This window comes from Heptranchias perlo, chromosome 20 (genome assembly GCF_035084215.1).
Source record: "Heptranchias perlo isolate sHepPer1 chromosome 20, sHepPer1.hap1, whole genome shotgun sequence".
Lineage (NCBI taxonomy): Eukaryota > Metazoa > Chordata > Chondrichthyes > Hexanchiformes > Hexanchidae > Heptranchias > Heptranchias perlo.
In genome coordinates this window covers 1,795,384-1,807,949 of record NC_090344.1, presented here as the reverse complement: position 1 = coordinate 1,807,949, position 12,566 = coordinate 1,795,384, and the positions used below count along the sequence as shown (strand labels likewise).

The window sequence follows — 12,566 nt, the reverse complement described above, 5'->3', positions numbered from 1 at the left end:
GAGATTTGTCTATCTTTAATCTAATTATTTTCTCCATTCCCATTATTTTACTTATACTGAAACCCCTTGATTTATTTACAGTTTTCCTCATATCTCTGATATGTTAGCCTCATTTATTTCTGTGACGAACGAAGCAAAGTAAATATTTAGCAACTCCACATTTCATGATTTTCAATTGCAATATCACCTCCATCTGTCTTTAAGCGGCCCACATTACTCTAAGCCTCCCTTCTTTCACTTAATCTACTGGTAAAAATCTTGACTGTTGTCCTCATTTTCCCAAACAGGTTTATCTCATTTTCCCTGTTTGGACCTCTTACGGTTTTTTATTTTCAGCACCAAAATAAACAATACTTTGCTGCAAAGTGCGTCTCAATAGTTCTTCACTTTCAGAGCGAGAATTGTCTAAACCGGTAATTTATTTAATGTAACAAACATAAGTACACATACTCATCCGTATATCAACGCATTGATGGAGACACAAAGATAAACAAAACGAGATATGTCGGCAGCATCGGGATGCACAGGTGAACGGACAAACCAAACAGACAAAGATGAAACGGTCTGAACCCCAAACAGACCGTGACGTATCGCTGATAGATATTAGTGAGAGGAGGTGGGGCTTAGCGCTCATGAATGGGCGCTGTGGCTTAGTTGGTTAAAGCATCTGTCTTGTAAACAGGAGATCCTGGGTTCAATTCCCAGCAGTGCCTTGCATAACTAATTATTTTTACCTAATTAGTGGAATTAAGCGACAAAATGGCACTTTGGAATTGGTATTTGTTCAGGTTTGAGGAGGAAACTGATATCAGATTGACTCTTCCAAAACGCCCTTTCAGTGTACAGTCAGACCTCTCATAGAATGTGTCAGCAACGGGTTAACTTAAAGACACGTTCTCGTTTTTGGGCTCGTTGAGGTCAGGGTATAATTCACGATTTGAGGTTCAAAACCGGAAGTAGTCCTAATTTGGACCGAGACTTGTGATCTTGACCTGCGGTGAAAATCTTTGCAAAGAGGAAAATGAAGTCCGCAGATCACTCCACCTGAATCTCCCGACCCCGATGAAATATATCCCAGGCTGTTAACAGAAGCAAGGAAGGAAATAACGGAGGCTCTGGTCATCATTTTCCAATCCTCCCTGGTTCCAGGTGATGTGCCGAAGGATTGGAGGACTGCTGAAGTTGTACTGTTGTATAAACAGGGAGAAAAGGATAGATCAAGTAATTACAGGCCAGTCAGCCTAACCTCGGTCAGGCTGAAGGTAATCTATTAAATCTACTCTGCACTTCCTCCACGGCCAATACACGGAGGAGAGGACTCTTGACTGACAAGCCTCAGCTCGATCAGGAGAGGGAGACTGACCCACGCTCTCTCTTGCTTCTGGGATGTACCACTTTTGAAAAAAGAAGGTGAATTTCTCTATATCTTTAAACGCTCTGTCTCACTGCACATGGTTTAAAGTGTATTGTGGGACGCTGTGAGTGTCTCTGTACCTGTAAACTCTCTGACTCACTGCACGGATGTTTAATGTGTACTGTAGGATAGTATGTAAGTATCTCCATATCTTTAAACTCTCTGTCTCTCTGCACAGGTATTGAAAGTGTATTTTAGGATGGTGTGTGTGTCTTTATGCCTTTAAACTCTCTGTTTCACTGCACAACATTTACAGTGTATTGAAGGATGGTGTGAATGGGATGAGGGTCTGTGGGGCGAAGTGTAGCCGATTGGGAGCAGCGCCCGTTTGCGGGGTGAGTATTGCACGCTTGATTTTCTCTCTCCCTTCTATCTTTCTTTCTCTCTTTCTTTCTTTCACCTCCCTCTCTCCCATTCTTTCTTTCACTCTCTTTTCATTCCTCTTATTTCGTGCTTTTTCTTTCTGCCCCAGCACCTTTGTCTTTATCCTGTTTTTGTTCTCCATGTGTCTCTGCTGGATGATCCACAATTCAGACCTGCCGCTTCTTCCAGCTTTTTCTTCCTTCCACAATCATGGTCTATTTCATTGAGACTTTCCTGCGGCCTTGCCTACTCTAACATTCACTTTCACATTCTTCCGGCTTTAAGTTTGCTCTCTATCGACCGCTGTTTCTCGGGGGCACATGTCCCGTTCGCATCAATGTTCAATTGTGCCTTGAAACCAGTCGATACATTTCGATCTGCTCCAGAGACAAGCTCTAAGAAAGCAGGGCTGGCATTCGGAAGGACAGCGCATACTTTTCCGTGAAATTTCCATGGGGTATCTTGTGACACGGGGGATGTTAACTGAAGAACTGGGTTTTGTTTTCATGGTCGTTGGCGCTTTTCCCCGAACAGTTGATGTGCGGGAGAGACGGGCGGCGCCACATAGCTGCGAAAGACGGCTGAAATGTGCATTTTTGGCAATCTGGGCGGTGCAGGAAAGTCGGAAATGTTCCGCTTGATCTTAATAGTTCTGTGGAAATGTTCGATTGAAAAGGAATGAGGAGAAATGAAAAGAGCGGGAATGGTGAAAAAGTGTCGATTACAAGAGGTTTGCCGTGAGCGAAAGGTCCTTTGAATGTCCGGCGCGGAGGAGATTTAGTTCGGAAACGGCAGACTTTAAGCGCGTGAGGAAAGTAAAGTGCGAGCTGCGTCCTTGGGTCAAATTGGGTGTTTTCAGGAAAACAGCCATTGTGAAATCATAAAAATGAAAACAGAAAATGCTGAAAACGCTGAGCAGGTCAGGCAGCGCCTGTGGAGAAAGAACCAGAGGAAACGTTTCAGCTGTATGAGCTTTGTCATCCGATCTCAATAGCTTACAATGTGCGTGAATAACTGCGCTGTTTCAGATGCTGGTTTCCATCTCTGAATTATGAGGGTTCGAATCTCACTGCTGCCAGAATTTGCAGACCCTTCCATTTTGGCCGCCTCACCAAAAACCCTTCTTTGACAAGAAGTGCTTTTCCGCATTGCTGGTTTGCACCTGTTTGCACAATTCAGCTAAGTCTGGATTGCCACCCAACTGTTTCTTGGACGGAGGTGTTGGGACTGTAAGTGGTGATCTCGGTGAAGTATCAATCAATGTGCACAATGGCGCCCTGGTGAACCGAGTACCTCTTATAGTCAGTACAATATAAAAGATATGTACCATAATTATGTATTTCTTCTTTGCATCACACAAGGATTTATTATCAGGGAATGTACATGAGCAGGTCGATTTACGTCACGCTCCGGTCGCTTCGCATCGCCTCCGACAAATAGAATAGAATCATAGAAAGGTGACAGCACGAAAAGAGGCCATTCGGCACATCGAATCCGTGCCGGCTCTCTGCAAGTGCAATCCAGACAGACCCACTCCCCCACCCTTTCCCTGTAGACCTGTATTCTCTTTCGTTTCAAATACTTATCCAGTTCTTTATTGAAGACCATGAGTGAATCTGCCTCCACCACCCCCTCGGGCGGTGTGTTCCAGATCCTAAACACTCGCTGTGTAGAAAAGTTTTTCCTCATGTCACCTTTGGTTCTTTTGCCAAACACCTTAAATCTATGTTCTCTGGTCCTTGAACCTTCCGCCAACAGGAACAGTTTCTCTCGATCCACTCTGTCCAGATCCTTCATGATTTTGAATACCTCTATCAAATCTCCTCGTAACCGTCTCTGTTCCAAGCAGAACAACCCCAGCTTCTCCAATCTATTCATGAAACTTATACCGCTCATCCCTGGAATCATTACAGTAAATCTCTTCTGTGGGGATTCGTTAGTAACATCGCCGAATCCCCCACCATCAACATACTAGTGGTCACCATTAATCAGAAACATAACTGGACCAGCTACATAAATATTGTGGCGACAAGAGCAGGTCAGAGGCTGGATATTCTGCGCCAAGTGACTCATCTTCTAACTCCCTAAAGCCGTTCAACCATTTACAAGGCGCAAGTTGAGTGAGTTGGAATACTCATGTGATGGTCATGGACCTGAAACGTTAACTCTGTTTCTATGTCGAAAGATTCTGCCTGACCTGCTGAGGATACACACATTTACAGTTTTTATTTCAGATTGGCAACATAGCCAGAATTTTAATTTTGAATAAAGGGGGTTTCGCATATTTCTGCATGCGACGACGTGGCCGAGAGGTTAAGGCGATGGACTGCTAATCCATTGTGCTCTGCACGCGTGGGTTCGAATCCCATCCTCGTCGTTATTGCGTTTAAGTTTTGTTTCTCTCATTCAGTCCACCCAGAAGGTCTGGTGAAAGTCCCATCCTTCTCGAAACGGCAGACGGAGGGTTTTGCATTGTTTGCTGAAATCAGCAACAGTTCCTTCCAGGAAGGTGTTGAGATTGTGAGATTGTGAGATCGCATTGGTGTCATTGTAAAATGAGTAAATGAAACTTACGTCCCATAATTATGATTTATGTCCGGATCATTTCGTGTCTGTGTCTGTTTAAAAGGGATGTGCTGGAAGTCCCGGATCATTCTGTGTGCGTTTTACGCGATTTTCTGGATACCTTTTTCCTTCTGAACTGAAATGACGATCCTCTTTCGAGAAAAAGGTTCACCGCCTGCTTCGGGCAACTGGTCGGAAAAATAACAAAAACTGATGAGACCAAGTTCATTCTGCTGGGCTTCCATTCCAAGCTCCGCACTCTATCCCCCATTCAGACCCATCCCCGCCTGGACAGTATAATCTGCGATATTCATAAGGGAATGGAGAAGCAGAATATCACGGTTATAATTTTCTTCGTTGCTCAACACTGAATAGCTTCAATTGTAATGATTCAGAAGGTAATCATAGGATCATAGAATCTTACATCACAGAAGGAGGCCATTCGGCCGTCGTGCCAGTGTCGGCTTTTTCGAAGACCTGTCCAAATTAGACCCACACCCCAGATTTTTCCCAATAATCATGCAAATTAGTCCTCTTCAATTATGTCCAATTGCCTTTTGAATGATCCCATGGAATCGGCTTCCACCACCCTTTCAGGAAGTGCGTTCCTGATCTTAACAACCCTCTGTGTGAAAAAAATTCTCCTCAATTCCCCTCTAGTTCTTTTCCCAATTATTTTAAATCTATGATCTCTGGTTACCAACCTACTTGCCAGAGGAAACAGTTTCTCCCTACTTGCTCTTTCAAAACCCCTCATTATTTTGAATACCTCTATTAGGTCTCCCGTTAACCACCTCTGCTGTGAGGAGAACAATCCCAGCTTCTCCAATCTCTCCAAATAACTGAAGTCCATCATCCCTGGTATCATCCAGGTCAACGTGCTCTGAATCCTCTTCAATCCCTCTTCATCCTAAAGTGTGGTGCCCAGATCTGTACAATATACTCCAGATGAGACCTCAACACTGATTTGTAAGGATTAGTATGATTTCCATTTTTTGTATTCAATGCCCCTATTTACAAAGCGAAGTATCCCATATGCTTTCTTAACCGCCTTATCAACTTGCCCTGTTTTCTGAATATAAACCCCCAGGTTCCTCTGCTCTTGAAACCCCCTATAAATTGTTCCATTTAGATTATATTGCCTCTCCATGTTCTTCTTCTAAAAGTGCATCACTTCACACTGATCGGCGTTAAATCTTTCACGTGAGCGCCCATTTCACCAGTCTGTCCATGTCCTCCTGAAGTCTGCTATTATCATGCTCACTATTTACTACGTTGCCAAGTTCTGTATCATCCGCAATCTTCGAAATTGTATTCCCTATTCTCACATCCAAGACATTTATATATAACAAGAAAAGCAATAGTCCTAATACCGACCCCTGGGGGATTCCACTGCATATTTCTCCCCAGTCAGAAAAACATCCGTTCACCACTACTCTCTGCCTCCTATCCCCCAGCCTATTACTTGCCCACGTTACCACCGGCCCTTTAATCCCACGTGCTTCTAGTTTTCGAATAACTCTGAATTTCTAAAATGTGTCCTGAAAATAACTGTAACCCCGTAATTTTATTGTTAAACAATGAGAATACAGATATTAGGACCGGATGATAGATCGGGTTCATTCCCATTATCCGCAGGTGACGGGACCCGAGCACGGGAAATCCCATCTCGGTTTATACTTTCCGAAAACGGAGACGGAAGATAGCAAAACTCAACCCGTCGAAATCCAACAATTGGACGAAGAACCGACAGCCTTTTCCCATCCCGGGTTTGCAGACCTGTCTGTTGAAGGAAGCCTGATAAGTCCATTAGTGATCAACAGCGAAAGTGAAGAAACACAGACAGAGATAGATAGATACATGCAAAGAAAAATAGTATAAATCTCCAATTCTGTGATTGAGCAGAATTTAGGTGGCAGCTTAAAGGAAATTCGTCGCATGCCGTGAAATCTTAGACGTGTACATAGGGCTGGATTCTTACATTATTTCTGAAAAAAGTAAACACTGCCTGGTAACTACAGCTCTTATTTATTTGACCATTTTACAGTGGCGGTGTGAAGTGATTTCGAATCTCAGTGAATTTCAAGACCATGCTTGACCCACTCGTTTGGTCACCCACAGGTAGCACGCGGTTGGAGACTGCGCAGGATAATCACAGGAACTCTGCCAGACTGCATGTTCCAGACTTGTATCCAACGCTACACGTGCAGCCTGCAGCCCTGTGTGGATTGGTGGTTGAATGCAGAACCCTCGCCTGCCGACGGGAAACCAGGGGTTTGGTTCCAGGCCAATGCAGCTTCCTTTACCTTTTGTATCTGTACCCATGAGATCGCCTGAATTGGGATAAATTCATGTGCCGGCTTCAATCTGCACAACTTCTTGAAAGATTATCTTCATTTCGTCCACTTGTCTTTCGTGGACATACCCTCTGCATTCTGTCCTCTGGTGTTAAAACATGCTCGGCTGGAGATAAATCAAACCTGCCTTCTGCACTTGCTTCAAATATGTGAGAAGCCAATTGGTGGTTTTTGACGAAAAATGGGGACGCAAGGGGGCTCATACCGGGATTTGAACCAGTGAAACTCCCTGAGCGAGAATCAGATCCAAAGTCCAACTGGGAACAGAGCCGTGCAGCCACTGTAAAATTTCGCTGCTACGCAGCCGATCCGCCATCCTTTCAGAACACCATGGCCATCCAAACTCGCTTTCATGTACGATATACGATGTAGAGCAATATCAGGTTCTAAACTAATTATTTCAGGTCAACAATATTCGTCTCTCTTTATCAAATTTGTTTTGAATGTACGACTTGTATTATCAAGTAACACTTTACAGAATGAATTACTCTGAAACGACATTGTCGTCTGTCTCGGCATCGTCATAGTTTACACTCTACGATAAGTATACTTTACTCAAATTGCTGCTTTCATTCACCATGAGAACGAAGAGCCATGAATGTGGAAACATTAGCTACGAATTTATCAGCTGGGTTGCACCTTTCCTTTTCCTACTTCCTCAGTCTTTTTTTTCTTTACCCTTCTCTGCTATTGTTGCAGGTTAGATCAGCCATCGCCGTTCAAGGAAGCCTGAGAAGTCCATTGTGCACAATAAAGAGAGACAAGAGACGGAGACATGGAGAGATGGAGAGATGCAGGCAAAGAAAATAAAGAGTATGAATGTCAGGTTTTGCAAACTAGCAGAATTTATGTTACAGATTGGGAGAGATTCCTTCTTGGGTCTTGAAATCTTGCAAGAGAAGATTGGACACAAGTTAAAAGCACCGGCCTCGCTGGAGAATCTCCAATTCTGGGAGAGAGATAAATGCGGTCAATTAACTCCAATTAATCTATTTCAGCACTGAAGGGATCTTTAAACAGTAGCTCTGCGAGCAGAATTCAAACCTGGGCAGGAAAACCTCAATTGAATTTTGAGTCCAACGCTTTAAACACTCGGCCACCGCAGCTGTAAACGGCATGTTCATTCAGATCGGATTCCAAATGGACACATGCTGCTGTTACAAACGCGCGCATTGATGGTGCTTGGGGTCGAATTCTTACTTGTTACGCTGGAGACCTTGGTTCGATTCCCGATACAATGCAGGATCATTCTGTAACAATGAGGAACTGAAGAGCAAAAGTATACTATTTCGCCCCTCGAGCCTTATGCGCAATTCAGTGAGATCCTGGTTGATATGTAACCTAACTGCATATTATCGCCTGAGCCCCATGTCCCTTAATGCCTTTGGTTAACAAAAATCTATCAATCTCAGTTTTAAAATTAACAATTGAGCTCGCATCAACTGCCGTTTGCGGAAGAGAGTTCCAAATTTCTCCCTCCCTTTGCTTGCAGAGGTGTTTCCCAACTTCACTCCTGAAAGTCCTGACCCTGCTTCCCCGAGTTCTGGACACGCTAACGGGCGGAAATCATTTTTTTCTATTTACCCCATCAGTTCCCCTTAATATTTTGAAATGTTCGATCAAATCAGCACTTAATCTACTGAATTCGAGGCAAACCCGAGTTTATTTAATCTCTCCGCGTAATTTAAACTGTGAAGTCCAGGTAACATTCTAGTAAATCGACGCTGCACTCCCTTCATATCCAATATATCCTTCCGAAGGTGCGTTGCCCAGAACTGAAGGCAATACTCCAGGTCTGGTCTAACCAGAGCTTTGTATAACTGTATCATAATGCTTATCCCCTTGAATCTAGTCATCTGGACAGAAAGACCAACATTCCATTAACCTTTTTGATTATTTTTGTACCTGTCCATGACATTTTAATGATGTATGTTCATGGACCCCAAAGTCTTTTTGGACCTCCACTGTTTCGAGCTTTTCACCATTTCGAAAGTACTCTGATTTATCCTTTTAGGTCCAAAGTGGATGACCTCACACTTGACGAAATTCATATCGATTTGCCACAATTTTGCACATTCATTTTTTATATTAATGCCTCTCTGTAATTTTATGCTTTCATCTGCACTGCTTACAATGCTGCCCATCTTGGTGTCATCGGCAAACTTGGATATGTGGCTTTCTATCCCGTCATCTAATATCCGCCTGAATTGGGAAAAATCCAAATTCAGTTTCAATCTCCTCGTCATCTTGAGACATTTTATTTGCTTCATGTGCATTGCGTCGACGAAACTTCGGCATTCAGTCCACTGGAGCTCAAACATCCTCCGGATATAATTCAGTTCCACCAACAGCAAAACTGAAAAGAAGTGAGAAGCCAATTGGTGACTTTTCACTAAAAGGAGTAACACATGGGGGCTCGTCCGGGATTTGAACCCGGGATCTCTCGCATAATCATTCAACGAAACCCCCTAAGCGAGAATCATACCCCTAGACCAACGAGCCCCTGATAGTTTAGGTGTGCAGCCAGTGTAAAAGTTCGTTGCGTCTCACAGCCGATCGACCATCCTTTCAGACCTCTTCGATCCATTCAATCTCGTTTTCGATTCGGGAGGACAGCAATATAAAGTTGGACACGAACTATTCCCAGTCACCAATATTAGTCTCCCTTTACCAAATGGCTTTCGAGTGCACGACTTGAGTTATCAAGTAAGACGTTTCAGAATTAGTTGCTCTTAAACTACATTGCTTGTGAGGATACTCAGAGTTGTGTCGATTTATGGCACGCTCTGTTCCCTTTGCATTGCAACCAACACATAGAATTGAATCATAGAAAGCTTACAGCACGGAAAGAGGCCATTCGCGCCATCGAGTCCGTGCGAGATCTCTGCAAGAGCAATCCAGCTTGAACCACTTCCCCGAAGCCCTCCATTTTTGTTTCCTTTCAAGTACTCATCCAGCTCCCCTTTGAAGGCCATGATTGAATCTGCCTCCATCACACCCTCGGGCAGTGCATTCGAGATCCGAACCTCTCGCTGTGTAAAAAAGTTTTTCCTCATGTCACCTTTGGTTATTTTGCCAATCAGCTTAAATCTATGTCCTCTGGTTCTTGACCCTTCCGCCAATGGGAACAGTTTCTCTCCATCTTCCATGCCGAGATCCTTCATGATTTTGAATACCTCTATCAAATGTCTACAAAACCGTCTCTGTTCCAAGGAGAACAACCTCAGATTCTCCGGTCTATCCACGTAAGTAAAGTCCCTCATCCCTGGAATTATGATAGTATTTTTTTTCTGCACCCTCTCGAAGGCCTTCACATCTTTCCTGAAGTGCTGTGTCCCGAACCCCACACAAAATTTCAGTTGTGTTCGAACCAGTGTGTTGTCAAGTTTCATCCTGATTTCTATACTTTTGTACTCTATACATCTATTTATAAAGCCCAGGATCCCGTATGCTTTTTAACCGCTTTCTCAACCTGCCCTGCCACATTCAACGATTTGTACACATAAACCCCTCTTTGTTCCTCTACCGCTTTTACATTTGTGCCCTGGAGTTTATTTTGCCTCTCCTCGTTTTTCCGACCGAAATGTATCACTTCGCATTTTTTGTGCGTTAAATTTCATCTGCCCCGTCTCCGCCCAAGCCACCAGCCTGTCCATATCCTTTGAAGTCCATCACTATCCTTATCATTGTTTACTACTCTTCCAAGTTTTGTTTCATCTGCAAATTTTGAAATTGTGCTCTGTGCACTCGAGTCCAAGTCATTAATATTTATCAAGAAAAGCAGTGGTCCCAGCACTGATCCCTGGGGAACGCCACTGTACACCTCTCGCCAGTTCGAAAAACAACAGTTCACCAGTAATCTGTTTCCTGCTGTTCGTCAATTCTGCATTTATGTTGTTTCTGCCCCGTTTATTCCATGGGCCGCAATCTTGATGAGAAGCCTACCATGCGGCACTTTAGCAAACACCTTTTGAAAGTCCACATACACCACATCAACTAAATTGCCGTTATCTATCCTCTCTGTTACCTCATCAAAAAACTCTAACAGGTCAGTTAACCACGATTTGCCTTTAACAAATCCGTGCTGCCTTTCCCTAATCAATCCACCCTCGTCCAAGTGGCTGTTAATTCTGTCCCGGGTTATCGTTTCGAAACGTTTCCCCACCACTGAGGTTAAACTGACTGGCCGATAATTGCTGGATTTAATCGTACACCCTTTTTTGGACAAGGGTGTAACCTTTGCAATTTTCCAGTCCTCTGGCACCACACACATATCTAAGGATGTTGGTAGATTATGGCCAGTGCCTCTGCAATTTCCACCCTTACTTCCCTCAACAACCGAGCATGCATCCCATCCGGACTGGGTGGCTTATCTACTTTAAGTACAGCCAGCCGTTCAAGTGCCTCTTCTTTATCAATTTTTAGACCATCCAGTATCTCAACGATAACTTCCTTTGCTGAGACTCTGTCTTCTTGGTAAAGACAGATACAAAGTACTCATTTGGTACCAAGGCCATCTCCTCTGCCTCCATGAGTAGATCTCCTTTATCGTGCCGAATCGGCCTCACCCCTCCTCTGACTACCCGTTTACTGTTTGCATGCCTGTCGAAGTCTTTTGGATTCCCTTTTATGTTGGCCGTCAGTCTATAGTCATATTTCTCTTTGCCTCTCATTTCCTTTTTCACTTCCCCTCTGAACTCCCTAAATTCTGCCTGGTGAATTAACGCATAAAAAAGTTAGCATTTCTTTCAGCTGGAAACAGAAAGTTACTGGTTGATCAATGGAGATTTGAACAAGTATTCGTCTTTTTTACAGAGTTGAATGAGTTTTGCGAAATTAATACAGTGAACTAATACAGTAAAGTTGAATTCCTGATCGGGAACCGCCTCAGACAGCGCATTACTGCCCATCCCTGGGAAACAAGATACTACCGAAGCTTTGACAACACATCGCAGGTCCCCCTACAAAGTCACAGCTTGCCAGCTGTTCCGAAATTTGGAGCCTGGACAGGGAGTTAAACGCTGGACCTTCAGCTCACTACCCACTTTAAAAGTCTGATACTCTACCGACTGAGCTACCCAGGCTCGATACTACATAAGCTCACTTCGTACATATTCATGGGAGATCTCCGAATTATCATTGCAGCCGTCGAGCAAGGGTGAGGTCCGTTTGATAAAATTCTCAGGAACATGTTGAGGAGAATCCTTGTTTCTGTTGAACATGATGTAAGAAACATGGACAGTGAACTCGTGAGTTTACAATTCTTCTTGTTTGTGCGAAATGTCTTGTCATTCGTTAGCAGCAATTAAAAATAACACTTTACCCAGAGGCTCAAAGGCTGAACTTGTCCCACACGGGAGTTGGAAAAGGCCCTCAGACCTTTCAGCGTATTAACATCTGTAAGCTGAATAATTTCACCCGTGACACATTGAAACCAGGCAGAATATTTCTCTTCCAAATTTTCCCAACACGAAACTTGCAACCGATGAATATCGGCTTAAAGAAAAGAAGAATTGTTTTTTGGTTCTTTAGATTTAAAGATCTCGTACCGGCCCCTTTGCCATATGAGCTGCCGCTAAATGCCCCCTCTCCCCCTATGAACAAGTAAACTGACACTTGCTATTGAAAGACGGTAGGCCAGAGGAACCCAAATGCCCACATGGGAAAACTAAGAAGTCGATTGTTGACCTCCATACATTTGTCCCACAAGGGCGTATTGTAAAAACGACTGGTTGTTAACAAGATGCGTTATTGAAGACACCATTTCTACCTTGAACTCCGATCAAAATGTTCGGAGTAAAAGGTTTGATTGTTTTAGAAGACGCTCGAACTCACAACCTGGTCATTTCTGGAGCCCATACTGCTAT

General features: G+C 43.6%; 3 non-coding genes across 3 annotated transcripts; 2 read left to right on the top strand and 1 right to left on the bottom strand.

The window, feature by feature from the left end:
• The first annotated feature begins 639 nt into the window (after positions 1-639).
• On the top strand, positions 640-713 carry trnat-ugu (transfer RNA threonine (anticodon UGU)). Its single transcript has one exon. It is a non-coding gene; the product is annotated as a tRNA-Thr (tRNA).
• Positions 714-4,072: 3,359 nt separating this feature from the next.
• Positions 4,073-4,154, top strand: trnas-gcu (transfer RNA serine (anticodon GCU)). The gene has a single exon. It is a non-coding gene; the product is annotated as a tRNA-Ser (tRNA).
• Positions 4,155-9,111: 4,957 nt separating this feature from the next.
• On the bottom strand, positions 9,112-9,201 carry trnap-agg (transfer RNA proline (anticodon AGG)). Its single transcript is given in 2 exon segments — positions 9,112-9,147; positions 9,166-9,201. It is a non-coding gene; the product is annotated as a tRNA-Pro (tRNA).
• Between the last annotated feature and the right edge of the window lie 3,365 nt (positions 9,202-12,566).